At 38.8% G+C, this 19,621-nt stretch overlaps 1 protein-coding gene across 7 annotated transcripts in view; it reads right to left on the bottom strand.

The window, feature by feature from the left end:
* LOC130911193 (teneurin-4-like) overlaps window positions 1–19,621 on the bottom strand; it is a 599,534-nt gene that overhangs the window by 556,614 nt on the left and 23,299 nt on the right. For 6 of the 7 annotated variants that reach the window (XM_057828991.1, XM_057828993.1, XM_057828992.1 and 3 more), the window contains exon 1: window positions 1,355–1,693. The exons of the other annotated variant lie outside the window; for it this stretch is intronic. The gene's annotated coding sequence lies outside the window, so the exon portion shown is untranslated. Of the gene's footprint in view, window positions 1–1,354; window positions 1,694–19,621 lie in introns of those variants that run through there. 7 annotated transcript variants of the gene reach the window in all.

Genomic DNA, 19,621 nt, shown 5'->3' with positions numbered 1-19,621 from the left:
GCAACAACACGGCACTAAGAGGCTTCTGCATATCTTATTCATTTGAACGCAGGACATTTTTAGAAGTGGGAAAATATCATTTTAAGAACACATTGGGACACAGATGCGGTTAGGGGATTGCCTAATGAGTCTTTTTTTCTTCCATTTTGCAAGAAAAATGGGGATTTGAATGTGTTTTCAGGATTTCCAGAAGCATTTAAAAATGAAATGGCTCGATATTAGTACATGTCAAATTATAATAGCCCTAAATCATCAAAAAGTCCCAAAGGGCTTCACTGATAACCAGTAGGGAAAATGTTGACATGTAAAAATTAACAGTAAATTGAATAAGTTCACATTTTTTTTTTTTTTTAAATAAAAAGTAATCATAGATGTACAGAAAGTGTATGTACATGTATATGAACGTTACTTCTAGTTTCATTGTTAAATTACATTAACTCATTAAAAAAAATAATCATAGATGTACAGATAGTGTATGTACACGTATATGAACGTTACTTCTAGTTTCATTGTTAAATTACATTAACTCATTGGTTGCCACTGACGACGATAGACGTCCAATTCTTATCTGCCACCCTTCCTAGTTCGAACGGATTGGGCGTCTACGAGTGACAAATGCACCTAAATTCATAGCAGAAAAGGTGAAAAGATCCACGTGATTGGACGTCTATGATTATCAATGGCACTGAAAGAGTAAACATTAAAAGCTAATAATAAAACTATTTTAAAATAAATTTGAGAATGACTTCAGAAACTAAATATTTCAAATTCCGAGAAAATTATACAGATTGTTTTTAATTTCACAACATAATAATGTTTTTTTATTATTATTATTTAAAAAGAATACAAAATATTCCAGAATACATCACTAAAAAAATAATTTTCACATGTATCTTTTATATATTTTCATTGCACAACACACTAAAGAATATCTTTATAATAATAATAATAATAATAATAAACTGCCAATAAAGTTGTTTTTTTTTTTTTTTTTAATATTAGATTTTCAGACATTTTTTTTGCCACACTCCAACTGGCAAAAGTTGTTCTCCCTCCTGTCCCTACTGACTTGATCTGTTCACTGCATATCCAATTCATCAGCATCTTAATAGCACCCTTAAAGTCACAATTGGGACACCCTCGCCTTTAATTCACTGACCCGTATTTCATCACGTATGACCAAAATCACGCCGAACCATGCAGGTACACTAGCCTGCCTGCCTGCCTGCCTCGTGCACACTGCCGGGACCGAAGGTGCGGTTCTAACGGGAGGGGGAGCGAATGGGGGGGGCACGAGAGGAGCGCCACATCTGCTTGCACGATGTATATTTCAAGCAGCATGCCTGCAGCTTACCATGATGAAGACAATGCAGCAGGTCCCGTCCGGGTCCACACTTGACTAGATGCTGAGCCTCCCACTCGTGGATGCAAGAATTATTCCCACAGCGCACGCAACTGCACACGATGCTGCGCGAAAAGAAAAAAAAAGAGGCAGAAAACGATCCTGTCCTTGTTCCTTCCTCGGGTGCGCGCCCTCCCCCAAAAAAACACCCCAAGAAAATCACACAGAGCCGTGATGCTCACGCACGCGCACGTCAACACGTCCACCTTGTTGGAATGCGCGGCGATTGTTCCAAGGTGTCACGGGCACGAGGCGACGTGCAAGCAGGGGAGTGACAAGCTGCTTCTGCTTCTGCTGGTGCTGCTGCTGCTCCTACTCATACTGAGCACACGCGAGGCGAACTGTGAGCGTGGACGCCCCCTTCGGTGCGAGGAGGAGGTTGGAGTCCCTGTAAATCCGAGCTCTCTCTCTCTTTCTCTCAACTGACTGCATTCATATTAAAACTGCCATTGACGGCGAAAGACGTCAAATTATAGACTTCATAATGTATTGATAGGACGCGGGGTCGATTCATAGGGGGCCTATTTCCGTCAAAGCTGACCGGGTGGAAACACAGAGCTTCTCCCATTGAAAATTCATCTGAATAAATGCTTAAATCCCTGTATTCTTTACAGAGATGGAAGTAAAAAAGTCACGATTATTGGTTAAAAGCAAAAAAACAAAACAAAAAAAACCAAGAAGCATTTATTTTACGGAAATGTTGCACGAACTATGAGGCTAGTCAGTAAGGAAATTAGCGACCGCCATATGTAAACCAAGAGCTTTTTCCGTTGAAAATTGCTGTGAATAATTGCTCAAATCGCTGAATTCTTTATAGATATGGACGTAAAACAGTCTCGGTTCTTGGTTAAAAGCAAAAAAAAAAAAAAAAAATGCGCAGGTAGAATTCATTTTACGTAAATATGCGAACTATGAGGCTAGTCAGTAAGGAAATTAGCAGCCGCAATATGTAAAAAAAGACCTTTCTCCGTTGAAAATTATTGTGAATAAATGCTTAAGTCCCTGAGTTCTTTAGAGATATGGACGTAAAACAGTCTCGATTCTTGGTTAAAAGCAACAACAACAACAAAAAAAACGTGCAGGTAGCATTTATTTGAAGTAAATATTGCGAACTATGAGGCTAGTCAGTAAGGAAATTAGCGACCGCCAAATGTAAACCAAGAGCTTTTTCCGTTGAAAATTCTTGTGAATAAATGCTTAACCCTTTATTGCCGAATGTAACACATTTGATACACCTAAAATTTCATGATTTTGAGACGAATTCAGAATTTTGACATTTCTTTAAAAAAAAAAAAAAGGATGGATGGATGCAGGTCAACACATGCATCTGTAGGTTCCATGAGAAAAAAAAAACAGGATTTAGCAAGGATTATAGATATTAGAGCGCTTATTACACATTCATTTTGACTTTTCTTTTTACAAATTTGGGAAAAAAAAGGTTTCATTAGGAGCTTATTTTTCAAATTTTGGGATTGTCTGATAATTGCTTCATGTTTTTAGTTATCAAATTCTTTCTCGATCTGGACGTAAAACAGTCTTGGTTCTTGGTTAAAAGCAATTTAAAAAAATGTGCAAGAAGCATTTATTTTACGGAACTGTTGCACGAACTATGAGGCTAGTCAGTAAGGAAATTAGCGACCGCCATATATAAACCAAGAGCTTTTCCGTTGAACATTCTTGTGAATAAATGCTTAAGTCCCTGAATTCTTTACAGGGATTGAAGTAAAACAGTCTCGATTATTGGTTAAAAGCAAAAAAAAAAAAAAAAAAACGTGCAGGTAGCATTTATTTGAAGTAAATATTGTGAACCATGAGGCTAGTCAGTAAGGAAATTAGCAGCCGCCATACGTAAACTAAGACATTTTTCCGTTGAAAATTATTGTAAATAAATGCTTAAATCCCTGTATTCTTTACAGGGATGGAAGTAAAACAGTCCCGATTATTGGTTAAAAGCAAAGAAAAATGTGCAGGTAGCATTTATTTTATGTAAATATTGTGAGCTATGAGGCTAGTCAGTAAAGAAATTAGCGGCCGCCATAAGTAAACCAAGACCTTTTTCCGTTGAAAATTCTTGTGAATAAATGCTTAAATCTCTGAATTCTTCATAGACATGGACGACAATGGTCGCGATTCTTGGTTAAAAGCAAAAAAAAAACAAAAACGTGCAGATAGCATTTATTTTACGTAAATATTGCGAACTATGAGGCTAGTCCTTAAGGAGATTAGCGGCCGCCATACGTAAACAAAGACCTATTTCCGTTGAAAATTCTTGTAATTAAATGCTTAAGTCCCTGAATTCTTTATGGATATGGACGTGAAACAGTCTCGATTTGTGGTTAAAAGCAAAAAAAAAACGTGCAGGTAGCATTTATTTGAAGTAAATATTGAAAACTATGAGGCTAGTCAGTAAGGAAATTAGCGGCCGCCATATGTAAATAAAGTCCTTTTTAGGAATAAAAGGAAGAATAAAAGGAATAAAATACAAAAATCTGTGCAATCTGGCGAAGAGCGTACCACACAAATGCTATTTTTAGACCACAAGGCCACGTGACGTCACCATCGTAAACCGGAAGGGGGTCAACATAGAAGCGCGCTCGCATACAAACCATACTCTGCTGGTAATCTTTCAAAAAAAAGAACGTGCCAAGTAAACACTACTGCTATGGAACTTGTAGATACGTCTCGAGACATTACAACCGTCCACATATGAAGGATGTTTTCTTCATTTGTATCCCGAGGCAAAAAACACAGGAAAAAATGTGAACAATGGATCAACTTGTGCGGACGTCCAAAAGACGCTCTGTAGTGCAAATAGTGAAAGTGCAACTAGTAAAATATAGAAATCGTTAAGGCTAGGTTCATACTACAGGTCTTAATGCACGAATCCAATTTTTTCGTGTTTTTCTGACTCGAGTCAGGCATTAACTTGACGGTCTGGACAGGACAAGTCGCATAGAAGTGGACCATTTCAAATCCGATCTGAGTCACTTTCATATGTGGTTCGAATCTGATCTGGGCCGTGACTGGCGGTCTGAACTGTCAAGACTCCCAAATCGGAATTCGTGCAGCAATTACATCAGCAAAGAACAAGAGGCACAGAGGACGGCAGCCATGTAGGCATTAGCGCCTAGCTTGAAATCTGCTTTTAACTCATTTGCTCCCAGAAACGTATAAATACATTCTATTTTTAAATGCTTCACTGTCCCAAAAACGTATTTATACATCTTTTGTATTTAATTTTTTAAATTTTTTTTTTTATAGAAGCATCTAGAGCTTCCGATCTACCTGAAAAACAAAGAACAAAGCTCAAAACACATTTTACAGCAATACAACTGGCCACTGGAGGGCAGTAGCACATTTTGTAAGACCCGATTCAACAGCAGTGAACGGCCGGGCAGCACGGTCGCATCGCTGGCGGCTTGATGCCAGGCGGACAACCGAGCAAAAGTACCGAGAGGACGCCTGGAATGACAGGCGCTGGACGACAGAGCAAAACGACTGGGACAACTAGTGCAGCGATGGGGGAAAAGTTTACACGGCTGACGCAGTGACAACTGCGTCATCTGTCAGTAGTCACATGTAAATAAATTGTTACTTTGCTATCAAAACCTCTATTTGTCTGGTTCTTTATATTTTGTAAAAGGAAAACATTCAGATGTTTGGGATGTAACTAATGCAAAAAATAGCTGTGTTAACGTCAAAGTTATGTTTGAAATGTACGCGTTTACAAAAAGCCAATTTTCTCCGTTTTTTCATCAGAAATTGGAAAATTGCTCAAACTAAGCTATATTCTAATGCTGATTTCTAAAGAATGGAAAAAGATATGAACTTACTTTTTTTACTGTTGAAAGAAGAGAGTAATCTTTCTTTTGGTGGGTTCCATGTTTATATAGCAATAGAAGAGAATTTTCTGTGGGCCTCGCAAAATCAGTCAAAATCCAGTAAAATGGCCTGGAGCGAAGGTCCTTGCTCTGGTGAAAATGGCTGGGAGTGAATGAGTTCAGCACGAAACGGGATTGACCACAGTCATTAAAAATTGATTGATTGATTGATTGATTGAATTTATTTTGAAAACATGCATCACATCTTGGATATACTATTATACAAACAAAACATAAGATTCGAAAAGGAGTAGGAAGAAGTAAAAAACTTATATGAATCCTACCCCTTTGTCCGCTACATTCTCATCAGCATGAATCAGACAAAACAAATACAATTCAAAACAGTTCAATAATGCCTAAAGAACAATGGTTGGCATCACTCAAAATTTTCTCAACATAAATACTATAATTCATTTCTATAATTACAGAAAGCAAGATCTTTGTATTTTCTCTTAAACACGCTCAAATTAGCGCTTTTCTTTAGGTCCTCAGTAAGTTTGTTCCACAAGTCCACACCTAAAATTGAAGGACAAAAGCTCTTTTTTGCTGTACGGTGATATTGCTTTTTGAAATTTAACTCCCCTCTCAGATTATACCCTCCTTGTCTATTTGAAAACAAAACTTGTATATTTCCAGGTAATGCGGTTTTCCGTGCCTTAAACATGATTATGGCCGTTTTGAATTTGACTAGATCCGGGAATTTTAACTGCTTGGATTCCAAGAACAGTCTATTTGTATGTTCGAGGTATTTAGCCTTGTGCACTATTCTTATTGCCTTTTTTTGAAGTACCACAAGTGACTGTAAATTGCTGGGATATGTATAGCCCCAAACCTCCACACAGTAGCTGAGGTATGGCATTACTAATGAATAGAACAAGATATGGCGTGCTTTATAATTTAAAAAGGGTTTCGTTTTGTTCAATAGTCCAACACTTTTTGCCAGTTTTGTTTTTATGTTCTTTATTTTTGACTTCCAATTCAACTGTTCATCCAGTATTACACCTAAAAATCTAGTCTCAGTTACTCGCTCAATTTCACTATTGTCTATAATTATCTTCTCTTCAGTTTCTGTCTTTTTATTTCCAAACAAAAAAAGATTTAGTTTTTTCCATATTTATTGATAATTAGTTTAGCGTGAACCAGTGATTCAGATATGGTCATTCAGTCATTACCTCATGCATCAGATTCTTTAAAAATTTTCCTGAGCATAGGATGCTGGTGTCATCTGCAAAGAGTAGAAATTTTAATTTTTTAGATGTCATACATAGGTCATTGATAAATAGTGTAAAGAGTTTTGGACCCAATACAGAACCCTGTGGTACTCCAACTGTAATGTCCGATAATGATGATCTGTAATCACCAATCTGTACGTACTGTTTGCGATTTCCCATGTAACTTTTCAACCATTCCAGAATAATGCCTCTAAACCCGTATCTTTCCATTTTCCCAAGTAATATATCACGGTTAATTGTATCGAATGCCTTTTTTAAATCCACAAAAACACCAACTACGTGATTACTTTTGTCAATACAACTAGATATTTCTTCAGTAAGGTCAAGCAATGCAAGTGCAGTTGATCTTTGTTCTCTGAACCCATACTGGCTTTCCGACAAAATACTGAAAACATAAAATGAAGAAAAGGATAAGCCTTACAATTTTCGATTTTCATTCTGTGCGCCGAATGAGCAATATTTCATTATTGCATTAGTATTGATACTTGAACGGTCTCAATGGACAAAGGCAGTCTGAACAGGCACGCCAAAAAAACAGATATGGCAAAAATTCGGATTTGTTCATTAAGACCTGTCGTATGAATCTAGCCTAAATGTTTCCCAAAAAAAAGAGAAGATTTTTGTTGTTGACTTTTTCCTGGAAGCTAGTAGAAGCAGAACGAGCGAAAGACATGGAGTGGCCAACACTGAACTGGTTTGTATCCGAGATAAACACGTTGCAGGAGATATTAAAAGATCTTTATGTTGTTGAAAGACTTACTTGTCGAAAAAGGGGAATAATAGATGAAATAATGCTCATGTTTGATGTGTTTTGTTGACGTCAGTCAGTACAACTTTTTCTTCTACTACTATTTTCGGTACATTTGGTCAATTTGGGATGTCAGAATAGTTTGTTCTGACTGAAAATCGGATCGATATTTTTAGTGCCTGTGAAAACAATGTATACGATTATAATTTTTATCTGAACGTTGATGGGATTGAAAAAAAATGTGTCCATTTAAATGGAGCCAATGTGTTCTTGGCGCAAACTTTTGGGCTAATGAATATACAATCCTGCATCCCATTAATTATTTATTTTATCTATCATTTTTCTTTTTTTAGTTGGATCGATGTGAATCAATTGTGAGAGGAACTTTGTCAAAGCATTGCCACAGTTATAGTTAGTACTAGAGATGTCCCGATCGATCGGGTCCGATCACGTCATTTTCAAACTATCAGAATTGGCAAAAAAAATATCGGCCATGCCTTTTTTAATATATATATATATATTTTAATTAAATCGTTTTCCAATTGTATTTAACGTTACAAACATAATATGTTACACTCATCCAGAGTCTTTAGTTGAGGCTTAAGGTAGGATTATTAAATTTACCCCGATAACGGCAGTAATTTATTTTTTTTTAAATGTATCACGTTAAAATATTTAACGCAATTGATGCATGTGCTGCATGACCCACCCACGCATTGTTGCGCTCAATCTGTAATTGCGCCGTTTTACCTAGAGATAAAAGGCAGCGTAAAATGAGTAGAGTGAAGTTTGGCAGCTTTTGGAGCCTTTTCTTAATTGGCTAAAGCCTTACAATCCCTCTCCCTACGGTTAGAAATATCATGGGAAGCAATGTGGGGAAGCAAGGTAGCAATTGATCTTTTTTCTTAACACCTTAAATTATTTCCCAACGCAGAGAAGATATATCAATTGGTAGCACTATGCAGTCACGGTTCCACTTCCCATCATGCATTTGGGCATGGCTACATTATCATTTACTGAAAGCTCAACAAATACAATAGATGGCAATATTTAGTCACAATATACAAAGTCACAAGTCTTTCCATCAGTGAATCCCTCTCACAGAAAGAATGTTAATAATGTAAATGCCATCTTGAGGATTTATGGTCATAATAAATAAATACAGTACTTATGTACTGTATGTTGAATGTATATATTCGTCCGATTTTTATTCATTTTTTTCTTTGCATTGCCAAAATGTATATGATCGGGAAAAATTATCGGGAGTGATTGGAATTGAATCGGGAGCAAAAAAAAAAAAAAAAAAAGCAATCGGATCGGGAAATATCGGGATCGGAAGATACTCAAAACGATCGGGATCGGATCGGGAGCAAAAAAACATGATTGGAACAGCCCTAGTTAGTACAATATATTGTGTTATAGTTATACTAGAGGAATCAAGGCTGCAGGCGTTCTGCACCTAAATTTAGACACAATGCAAATAATTTTCTACTCGTGCCTGAGCGACTAGTAAATCTGATCTTTCATTTGTTTTTGTTGCTGGCAAACCTCTGCTAGTATTACAGAAATATGACCGGAAACTGCCATCCCACCCACTTCTAACGAATGAGCGAGAAGTTAGAACCTTTGACACCTGAAGCAAAATAAGCGCTTTTCGAGACTGCTGCCTTTTGTCCCGCCACGAAATCCGCTTGCAAGCCGCACTTATCGCTGCTGTCGGTCAAGAGTTCCTAACCCTGGAAGTGTGTTTGGTCAACAACAAGACAGAGAGCAGGTTTTGGGGGGAGGGCGACGTTCTTTTAATTTGTTGTATTGTGTCCCTAGAAGCTAATCTGGCACGCAAAGAAGCGCTGCAAACTTAAATATGCTTTCACATGTTAAAATGGAGACCGGGGTGGGGGTCAGTGAGGGGATTTGCACCAGTGTGGGAATGTTAGCTTTTTGTATGAGGCCCGGACAATGGTGGGGAGAGTGCATTTGGACATGTTTGCAGGTTTGGGGGTGTCGATGGTGCGCCTCACATCTGACATCAAATATTGTTGCCAACATCTTTTATATTGATGAATATGGGTGTGACAAAATATATCGATATGGTTATATATTGCAAAAATGTGTATTCCAAAAGGTGATTTAAAGTGGTGGGCTGCTGACACGTGAAATTCAGGTGCATGTGCCATAGCTCATAAAGCAGACGTACCACAGCAAGATTTGCCCATGTGACTTTTGGTGTTCGGCACAACTGAGCAACGTATGACACAGACGAGTGCTCGGAAGCACCTAAGTGGTTCGTTGTCATGTGAGTCACTTTGCAGTAAGGCTGCAGCTATTGAATATTTTAGTAATCGAGTAATCGACTGAAAATTCTATCGATTAATCGAGTAATCGGATAAAACAATTTTTTTTTAGGTAAAGAGCATTTATACAGTAAATATGCATGAGAAAAAAAGACATTTAATCCAATATTGAACCATTTTCAGTCAATCAATGTCTTTATTTTCAATGTACATTGTTGAAAACAGCCAACAATTGCATCTCAGATGTGACCAAAAAAAAAAAAAATCACTGCTTTCACTCAAAAAACTTCTAGATCTTATTTAAAAAAAAACAAAAAAAAACATACTTCTTACCTAAAAATGTAATTACGCTTGATAACACACATCACTTGAAAGCTATGTGTTTTTCCCATGTGTTTCAATTGAATTTCCATTTGTGTCAAGCTATTTTTAAGTTCTAGTTAAGTTTTAAGTTAGTCTAAACTGTAAGTACTGATACGATTTTGAGTTTTTGCAGTGTTCCAAATTAATGTATGATACCTGCTGTATTGAAGCACATTAGGGACCAGTGCTACTTGGTGTTTTATTCAGCAATGACTACTTAGCTAAAGCTAACTGTTAGCTTTATTATATTTTAATTTTACACCCTCATCACTCTACAGCGCTGTGTTTTTACAGATTAAATAAAGCCTGTATGTAAGACATGTTAGCCACGCATCGACAGTGGTCGTAATCAATAGAAACCTAGCCCTCCGAAGGGCTAACGTTACGTGAGCGAGTGACAGTAACGTTATATTTATTAGCGCTGAGAAGTCTACTGCTTAAAGATGGCGACTGTTTATTAACGCTGCCCAGACGCGGCCGAGTCTGTTATTTCGCATCTAGTCCTAAATGCATGCGATATCTATGAGACGCATCGGACACTACCTGCTACCACACTAGCATCATGTGGGCGTAGTTTTTAGCAACGTCGGCGTAGTTTGTAGCGGTTGTCGGCTGCAGTAAGTTTTTAAAAAAATTTTATTGCTTCTTCCTCTACGCACGTGACGTCAGCGCGTTGTCCCGCATTAAAAGTAGTCCGGGTGAAAGGTGATGCTTAGAGCTGGCAAAATTAAACGATTCATTGAAGTGAATAAAATTACTCTGATCAGTTTTCAAACTCGAGTTACTCGAGTTGCTCGAGTATTCATTTCAGCTCTACTTTGCAGGATCAAATGTGCACTGTGATTGGAGTCCATATCAAGTTAATTTATTATTAAAGTGCCTGTGACACGAAAAAGCATGTTTATTTTATAATACACATATTTTTGCTCCTGAATGAAATGGACCACTTGGATGTGTGAAGAAGAGATCGATATATTCATTCAATTTTTTGAATGAATATATGAGGAAGTGAGTAAACATTGTGTTTTGTATTATGTCAAATACTGGGATCATTTTAATATGTAGGTGGCTTGCATTTTGTGGCTGACATGTTCCTTGTCTCCTCAGCCGATGACTGTTGGCTTGTCGCACATCCCCCTGCCGAGAGAACACTATACTCGGCTTATTGCCCTCTTCATTTGCCCGGTGTTCTGTCAAATTTTCCGACCGATCAGAAATTGCAACTTTGTGTTAAAAATAGCCGCGAATACAGCGATTACAAAGTAAACACTACAAACTTTCTTTAAATAAAGGACTACTTACGTTTGATCATGGATGGGCATGTAAAAAGCTCTCCTCATACACATATTGTCATGTTAGCTGCATAACAACTGCAGCTGCCCTCCTATGAGTCTCTCACTGTTTACGACTTCGCCTTGTAGTGAAGTATTATTTTGCCATATTCATGTTAACCATTGGCATCTACACGCTCCTCTGACGTCGGCAGGTTTGTCCGGTGGTCATTGTCCAGCCGCCTCCCCGCAAACGAGCCCTCTGCCCTCAGCAGGGGAACGACGAGCTCTAACTTGTCTCAGCAGGGGAATGACGAGCTCTAACTTGTTCGCCGCCGGGCGACACAAAAATACACACGGTCCCAGGCTTCAACTGGGACCATGTGCCGTGGTCAGACGAGACCAAGATTGAGCTTTTTGGCGACAAACACTATAAGTGGGTCCGGCGTGCCACGAAAGATGCGCATGCTGAAAAGCACCTCATACCCACTGTGAAGTATGGGGGTGGGTCAGTGATGCTGTGGGGCTGTTTCGCTTCCAAAGGCCCTGGGAACCTTGTTAGGGTGCCTGGCATCATGAATGCTTTGAAATACCAGGACATTTGAAATCAAAATCTGTTGCCCTCTGCCCGAAAGCTGAAGATGGGTCGTCACTGGGTCTTTCAGCAAGACAATGACCCTAAACATATGGCCAAATCTACACAGAAATGGTTCACCAGACACAAAATCAAGCTCCTCCCATGGCCATCTCAGTCCCCAGACCTTGTTTTGTTGGCAAAGGGGGGTTGTACAAAGTATTAACACCAAGGGTGCTAATAATTTTGACACACATTATTTGATGTCAAATAATTTTTTCTTTATGTGGAATTTTTTTCCCCACTGAATGAATGCACTTGTATTGAAGGTTGGATTTTTCTCTTTTTTTCCTTTAAGGTCCCATATTATTTGAATTTTTAAAAAATTATTAGAAGCTAAAAACACATCTTTTCCAGGGGTGCCAGTAATTATGGAGGCCACTGTAACTGAACTCATTGTATAAAGCAAATAAGGTGGTTTAAAAGTTGTTGGGGAAAATTTGAGCATCCTGAAAAGTTGCTAGTGTTATGTTGCTACTGTCCCTACACAAATCTACATTCTTGCTTTAACATTCTGTGCAGAGGACCACAGATTTGGAATGAACTTGATGAAATACTTAAAATGTCACACTTCTCATCTAATTTTTTAAGAAAAAACTAAACTCAACTTCTAGCAATGTACTGTATATCTGATTTGCTGATTCTTTGAGTAACACTACTATGGTATTTCATATCAAATCCAATGTAATGTTGCTACCAAAATTTACCAATAGTCAATACCACACAGCGTCGGAATCGTTATCGGGAACCAAAAAAATGGTCTTGGTGCAATACTAGTTCCCACCCCTATTGATAAATATCAAATCATTGGGTATTGCAGTGGTTCAGCACCAGCGACAGTGATAAAAATATGAATAACACATCGTAGTGAACTCAATAATCATAGTCAAAGTATTACACAACTCACTAACTGATACTGATTTTGCAGGTGCTCTGTGTGTTTTTGTGTGTTTCTTTAATAATTAAGCAGGTTTGCCGTTAGCTTCTGTGGGTGCATCTTTTTTTTTTCCTTGTTCTTGTCATAACCAGAAAGAAATAACAGGTTTGCTTTTGAGACGAGGCTCAGCGCTGCGACTCCAATTATTCGCCCCATAAAACTCCTAATTGGGCTGCGCTCAGCTTTGCTCTTCACTGCCTCCCTCCTTTTTTATGGTTTTGCCCTTCTTTATTTTTTGTTTTATATATGCAGCGTTAATCATTAAAACACGAGCGTGGCTTCTGCTTCGTGACACGACCGTTGTCGGATATTTTATATACTTGTGAGGTTTTCTTTTCAAAGGGCTTTGATTCAAGTCAGCATCTTCGCATCAAGTCGATGAAGGTTGGGTGCAGTTTTGATCAGAAAGCGAGGCGGCGTCGATGTTTGCTTCCACCATGAGTCACCGTTGAAAACGTTTGTGTTATTTCGATTTATAGTTCTTGAACAATTAATAGACGTCCAATCCATTGGAAATGGGAGGGCTGGCCGCAAATAAACGACTTTTCAGCCTTTGAGTTGAAAGGGATTGGGCGTCTGTTGTCATCACTGGAAGCCAATGAGTCAATTCGTGAAATAATGTTAAAAGCCGATTATTTAATTAATTGGTTACCTTAGTTTGTTGTAATTGGTAATACAGTGGGGCAAATAAGTATTTAGACAACTACCAATTCTGCAAGTTCTTCTACTTGAAAAGATTAGCGAGGCCTGTAATTGTCAACATGGGTAAACCTCAACCATGAGAGACAATGTGGACAAAGAAAGAGAAAATCACATTGATTTTTAAAGAATTTCCAAATAAGAGTGGAAAATAAGTATTTGGTCACCTACAAACAAGCAAGATTTCTGGCTGTCAAAGAGGTCTAACGAGGTTTAACGAGGCTCCACTCGTTATCTGTATTAATGGCACCTGTTTTAACTCATTATCGGTATAAAAGACACCTGTCCACAAGCTCAGTCAGTCACACTCCAAACTCCACTATGGCCAAGATCAAAGAGTTGTCGAAGGACACCAGAGACAAAATTGTAGACCTGCACCAGGCTGGGAAGACAATCTGCAATAGGTAAAACGCTTGGTGTCACGAAATCAACTGTGGGAGCAATTATTGGAAAAGGGAAGACATACAAGACCACTGATAATCTCCCTCAATCTGGGGCTCCATGCAAGATCTCACACCGTGGTGTCAAAATGATAAGAACAGTGTGCGAAAATCCCAGAACCACACGTGGGGACCCAGTGAATGACCTACAGAGAGCTGGGACCACAGTAACAAAGGCTACTATCAGTAACACAATGCGCCGCCAGGGACTCAAATCCTGCACTGCCAGACGTGTCCCCCTGCTGAAGCCAATACACGTCCAGGCTCGTCTGCGGTTCGCTAGACAACATTTGGATGATCCACAACAGGACTGGGAGAATGTGTTATGGTCAGATGAAACCAAAATAGAACTTTTTGGTAGAAACACAGGTTCTCGTGTTTAGAGGAGAAAGAATACTGAATTGCATCCGAAGAACACCATACCCACTGTGAAGCATGGGGGTGGAACATCATGCTTTGGGGGTGTTTTCTGCAAAGGGACCAGGACGACTGATCTGTGTAAAGGAAAGAACGAAAGGGGCCATGTATCGAGAGATTTTGAGTGAAAATCTCCTTCCATTAGCAAGGGCATTGAAGATGAGACGTGGCTGGGTCTTTCAGCATGACAATGATCCCAAACACACAGCCAGGGCAACAAAGGAGTGGCTTCGTAAGAAGCATTTTAAGGTCCTGGAGTGGCCTAGCCAGTCTCCAGGTCTCAACCCCATAGAAAATCTGTGGAGGGAGTTGAAAGTCTGTGTTGCCCAACGACAGCCGCAAAACATCACTGCTCTAGAGGAGATCTGCATGGAGGAGTGGGCCAAAATACCAGCAACAGTGTGTGAAAAGCTTGTGAAGAGTTAGAGAAAACGTTTGGCCTCCGTTATTGCCAACAAAGGGTACAGAACAAAGTATTGAGATGAACTTTTGGTATTGACCAAATAATTATTTTCCACCATGATTTGCAAATAAATTCTTTAAAAATCAAACAGTGATTTTCTGTTGGTTTTTTTTTTTCTACATTCTGTCCCTCATGGTTGAGATTTACCCATGTTGACAATTAAAGGCCTCTCTAATATTTTCAAGTGGGAGAAGTTGCACAATTAGTGGTTGACTAAACAGTTATTTGCCCCACTGTACAGTTGTGGTCAAAGGTTTACATACACTTGTGAAGAACATAATGCCATGGCTCCCTTGAGTTTCCAGTTATTTCTACAACTCTGATTTTTCTCTGATAGAGTAATTGGAACAGATACTTCTTTGTCACAAAAAATATTCATGAAGTTTGGTTCTTTTATGACTTTATTATGGGTAAACAGAAAAAAGTGATCAAATCTGCTGGGTCAAAAATATACATACAGCAATACGAATTAGCGATTTTGGTGACTTAGAAAGTTGTGTCAGTGAAATGAGCTTCATAGCATGGCCTCTCAACTTCTTGTGAGTGATTATGAGTGGTGCGCTGGTGACTTCTCTGAGGCCATTTAAATAGGGCTCATTGGATGCAAACGCCCAAAAACGCTACAATTGGAAAGTCAAAAGAGCTCAGCATGGATCTGAAAAAGCGAATCATTGACTTGAACAAGTCAGGAAAGTCACTTGGAGCCATTTCAAAGCAGCTGCAGGTCCCAAGAGCAACACTGCAAACAATTGTTTGTAAGTATAAAGTGCATGGCACTGTTTTGTCACTGCCACGATCAGGAAGAAAACACAAGCTATCACCTGCTGCAGAGAGAAAATTGGTCAGGAGGGTGAAGATTCAACCGAGAATCACCAAAAAGCAGATCTGCCAAGAATTAGAAGCTGCTGGAACACAGGTGTCAGTGTCCACAGTCAAGTGTGTTTTGCATCTCCATGGACTGAGAGGCTGCCGTGCAAGAAGGAAGCCCTTGCTCCAAAAGCGGCACCTTAAGGCTCGACTGAAGTTTGCTGCGGATCACATGGACAAAGATAAGTACTTCTGGTGGAAAGTTCTGTGGTCAGCTGTTTGGCCACAATGCCCAGCAATATGTTTGGAGGAGAAAAGGTGAGGCCTTTAACCCCAAGTACACCATGCCTACCGTCAAGCACGGTGGTGGTAGTATTGTGCTGTGGGGCTGTTTTGCTGCCAATGGAACTGGTGCTTTAAAGAGAGTAAATGGGATAGATAATGAAGAAGGAGAATTACATTCAAATTCTTCAAGATAACCTAACGTCATCAGCCCGAAGATTGGGTCTTGGGCGCAGTTGGGTGTTCCAACAGGACAATGACCCAAAACACACATCAAAAGTGGTAATGGAATGGCTAAATCAGGCTGGAATTAAGGTTTTCGAATGGCCTTCCCAAAGTCCTGACTTAAACCCCATTGAGAACTTGTGGACAATGCTGAAGAAACAAGTCCATGTCAGAAAGCTATCAAATTTAACTGAACTGCACCAATTCTGTCAAGAGGAGTGGTCAAAGATTCAACCAGAAGCTTGCCAGAAGCTTGTGGATGGCGACCAAAAGCACTTAATTGAAGTGAAAATGGCCAAGGGACATGTTACCAAATATTAGCGCTGGTGTATGTATATTTTTGACCCAGCAGATTTGATCACTTTTTCTGTTCACCCATAATAAAGTCATAAAAGAACCAAACTTCATGAATGTTTTTTGTGACAAAGAAGTATCTGTTCCAATCACTCTATCAAAGAAAAATCAGAGTTGTAGAAATAACTGGAAACTCAAGAGAGCCATGACATTATGTTCTTCACAAGTGTATGTAAACTTTTGACCACAACTGTATGTATGCATGTGTATATTATATATACACACAACTTAAGTTTCCGTTGAAGACTTTTTCAAAACAGCCTTGTAAGTAAAACAGCTCATTTGTAAATCAAACCTGGTTTGTTTATCGACGCCAAAGGCAGCTAATGAGTTGCGCGATCGACCTCGAAAATCGAACAATCATTCTGAATTTCTGAAGTCATAAGTCTCTGAAATCACAAGATTTCAGGAAGGTCGCATGTTTTTTTCAGGTCAATGTGGAATGGATTAAACTCCGAAATCAGAATCAATTGTCAGTCAACCAGCATCCCAAAAATGTCGCCTGTCGCAAACAAGAAAACTTTCAGCTTGAATGAGCCTCTGATTCACACTGAATGCTAAACAGAACGCACAAGAGCACTACGACCTGTCACTTTAGTCGCCCTGGTGATTGCCGTTGGGCTTCAGAGAAGCATTTTTAAGACGAGGCATGTGTCTGAAATACTTTTTTTCTCCGGGTTTTCTCATTAATTTAGCGAGCCGTCATCTCCGAGGTTCTCGCCGGGCTGTAAAAGGACTGGCGTCCATGGCAACTGATGAAAGATTAAAAGGTTTGTTGAGATTGAAGGCACATTTAGTTCCCCGCTGAGGTCCAATTTGGCGTCCCTCTGCAGCCGTTAAAAAAAAGAAAGACGACAGTGACAGCACTTGGCTGTAATGTGACATGGATGGAGGACAAGCCTGCAATCATTTCCAATGTGGCTTCTTTTCGTTCATAACGCACAAGAAATCAAGAACAGTTAAACCTCGATTTAATGGACGTAAGATATTTGCTGTTTATCAGATAATATCTGAGTGGTTATGTCTGTCTGGAAATTTAAAAAAATTGAATTTTAATGCACATTTAGGGTGAATACATTACATTCAGAACAGTTGTTTTCGGCAACCATAACAACAATGGAAATTTCATCGACGAACAAATTTTTCATGATGACGACGCGACGATAACGAGATAAAAACTTGTCTTGGGAGACTAAAACATAACGAGACCAATGCCAGTTTTTGTCTGACGAGACAAGATGAAAATGCGCCATAGTTTACGTCACGTTCAATATGCGTGACACTTTCATGTGTAGTTAGCCTGCATTGTAGCAGTGTTTGGTTGTGTCACTCATGTGATGTACTGCGCCCCCCCAACACGCCAGTGTCCTCTCCAGTCTCCAGGCTTGCTTGTTTTGAAAAACAAACAATAAGATTTGTTTTCTTATTTAGGCAAAAGTAAATTTGCAATGTTGCTTTAGCCTTTAAAGGTCTGTGCTGAGTCATCATCACACACTAAATGTAACTCATAGCCTTAGCATAGCATTCGCGTTAGCTGAGCGTCCTCTTAAACTCTGACAAATTTTTTCATCTACAATTCGTGGTGTCCAGGTGGGTATGAATAATTGAAAATAATGTACTGTTTTCCTGCTAAGTGTGTATTTTCACCAAGTTGGCGCTGTTCTTGTAGACACGATGATGTATGCTTGTTTGTCAATGTTCATTCGAAATGGTTGGAAGCCTAAATGTATTTATTGATTTTTGGACTAAAACTTTAGAGTTTATAGAAGAAAAATTACTTTTGCATTAAAATTTTTCGTCAACATAATCTAGATTCTAGACGAAGACGAACACATCCAGAAATGACTAAAATAGGACTAAGACTTATAAGTAGATATGTGCCGATCGATCGGGTCCGATCACGTCATTTTCAAAGTATCGGGATCGGCAAAAAAATATTGGCCATGTCTTTTTTTAGTATATATATATATATTTTTTAATTAAATCGTTTTCTAATTGTATTTAACGTTACAGACATAATATGTTACACTCATTCAGAGTCTTTAGTTTAGGCTTAAGGTAGGGTTATCAAATTTATCCCGAAAACGGCGGTAATTAATTTTTAAAAAAAATTTATCATGTTAAAATATTTAACAAAATTAATGCATGCGCTGCACGACCCACTCACGCATTGTCGCGCTCAATCTGTAATGGCGCCGTTTTACCTATATAGAGGGATAAAAGGCAGCGTAAAATGAGTAGAGTGAATTTTGGCAGCCTTTGGAGCCTATTTTTAATTGGCTCAAGCCTTACAAACCCTCTCCCTACGATTAGTAATATCATGGGAAGCAATGTGGAGATGCAAGGTAGCAATTGATCTTTTTCTTAACACCTTACATTATTTCCCAACGCAGAGAAGATATATCAATTGGTAGCACTACGCACAGTCATGGTTCCACTTTCCATCATGCATTTGGGCATGGCTACAGTATGATTTACTGAAAGCTCAACAAATACACTAGATGGCAATATTTTGTCACAATATACAAAGTCACAAGTCTTTCTATCCGTGGATCCCTCTTGCAGAAAGAATGTTAATCATGTAAATGCCATCTTGAGGATTTTTTGTCATAATAAACAAATACAGTACTTATGTACTGTATGTTGAATGTATATATTCGTCCGAGTTTTATTCATTTTTTTCTTAATGCATTGCCAAAATGTATATGATCGGGAAAAATTATCAGGAATGATTGGAATTGAATCGGGAGCAAAAAAAAGCAATCGGATCGGGAAATATCGGGATTGGCAGATACTCAAACTAAAACGATCGGGATCGGACTGGGAGCAAAAAAACATGATCGGAACAACCCTACTTTTCATGGGACAACACTGACAAAATGACATTTTGACACAATGAAAAGTAGTCTGTGTGCAGCTTATATAATAGAGTTCATTTATGTTCCCCTCAAAATAACTCAAAATATAGCCATTAATATCTAAACCCCTGGCAACAAAAGTGAGTACACCCCTTAGTAAATACTGTACATATATCCCTCAATGTCCAAATTGAGTACAGCTTGTTATTTTCCCTCCAAAATGAAAATGTCATGTGACTCGTCACAGGAGTGCTTTCAGCATTGCTGCAGAGATTAAAGGGGTGGGGGTTCAGCCTGTCGGTGCTCAGACCATT

The sequence above is a fragment of the Corythoichthys intestinalis genome, unplaced genomic scaffold (assembly GCF_030265065.1).
Source record: "Corythoichthys intestinalis isolate RoL2023-P3 unplaced genomic scaffold, ASM3026506v1 HiC_scaffold_23, whole genome shotgun sequence".
Classification (NCBI taxonomy): domain Eukaryota; kingdom Metazoa; phylum Chordata; class Actinopteri; order Syngnathiformes; family Syngnathidae; genus Corythoichthys; species Corythoichthys intestinalis.
Note: the sequence above shows the minus strand (reverse complement) of the source record. Positions and strands in the feature narration are given on the sequence as shown.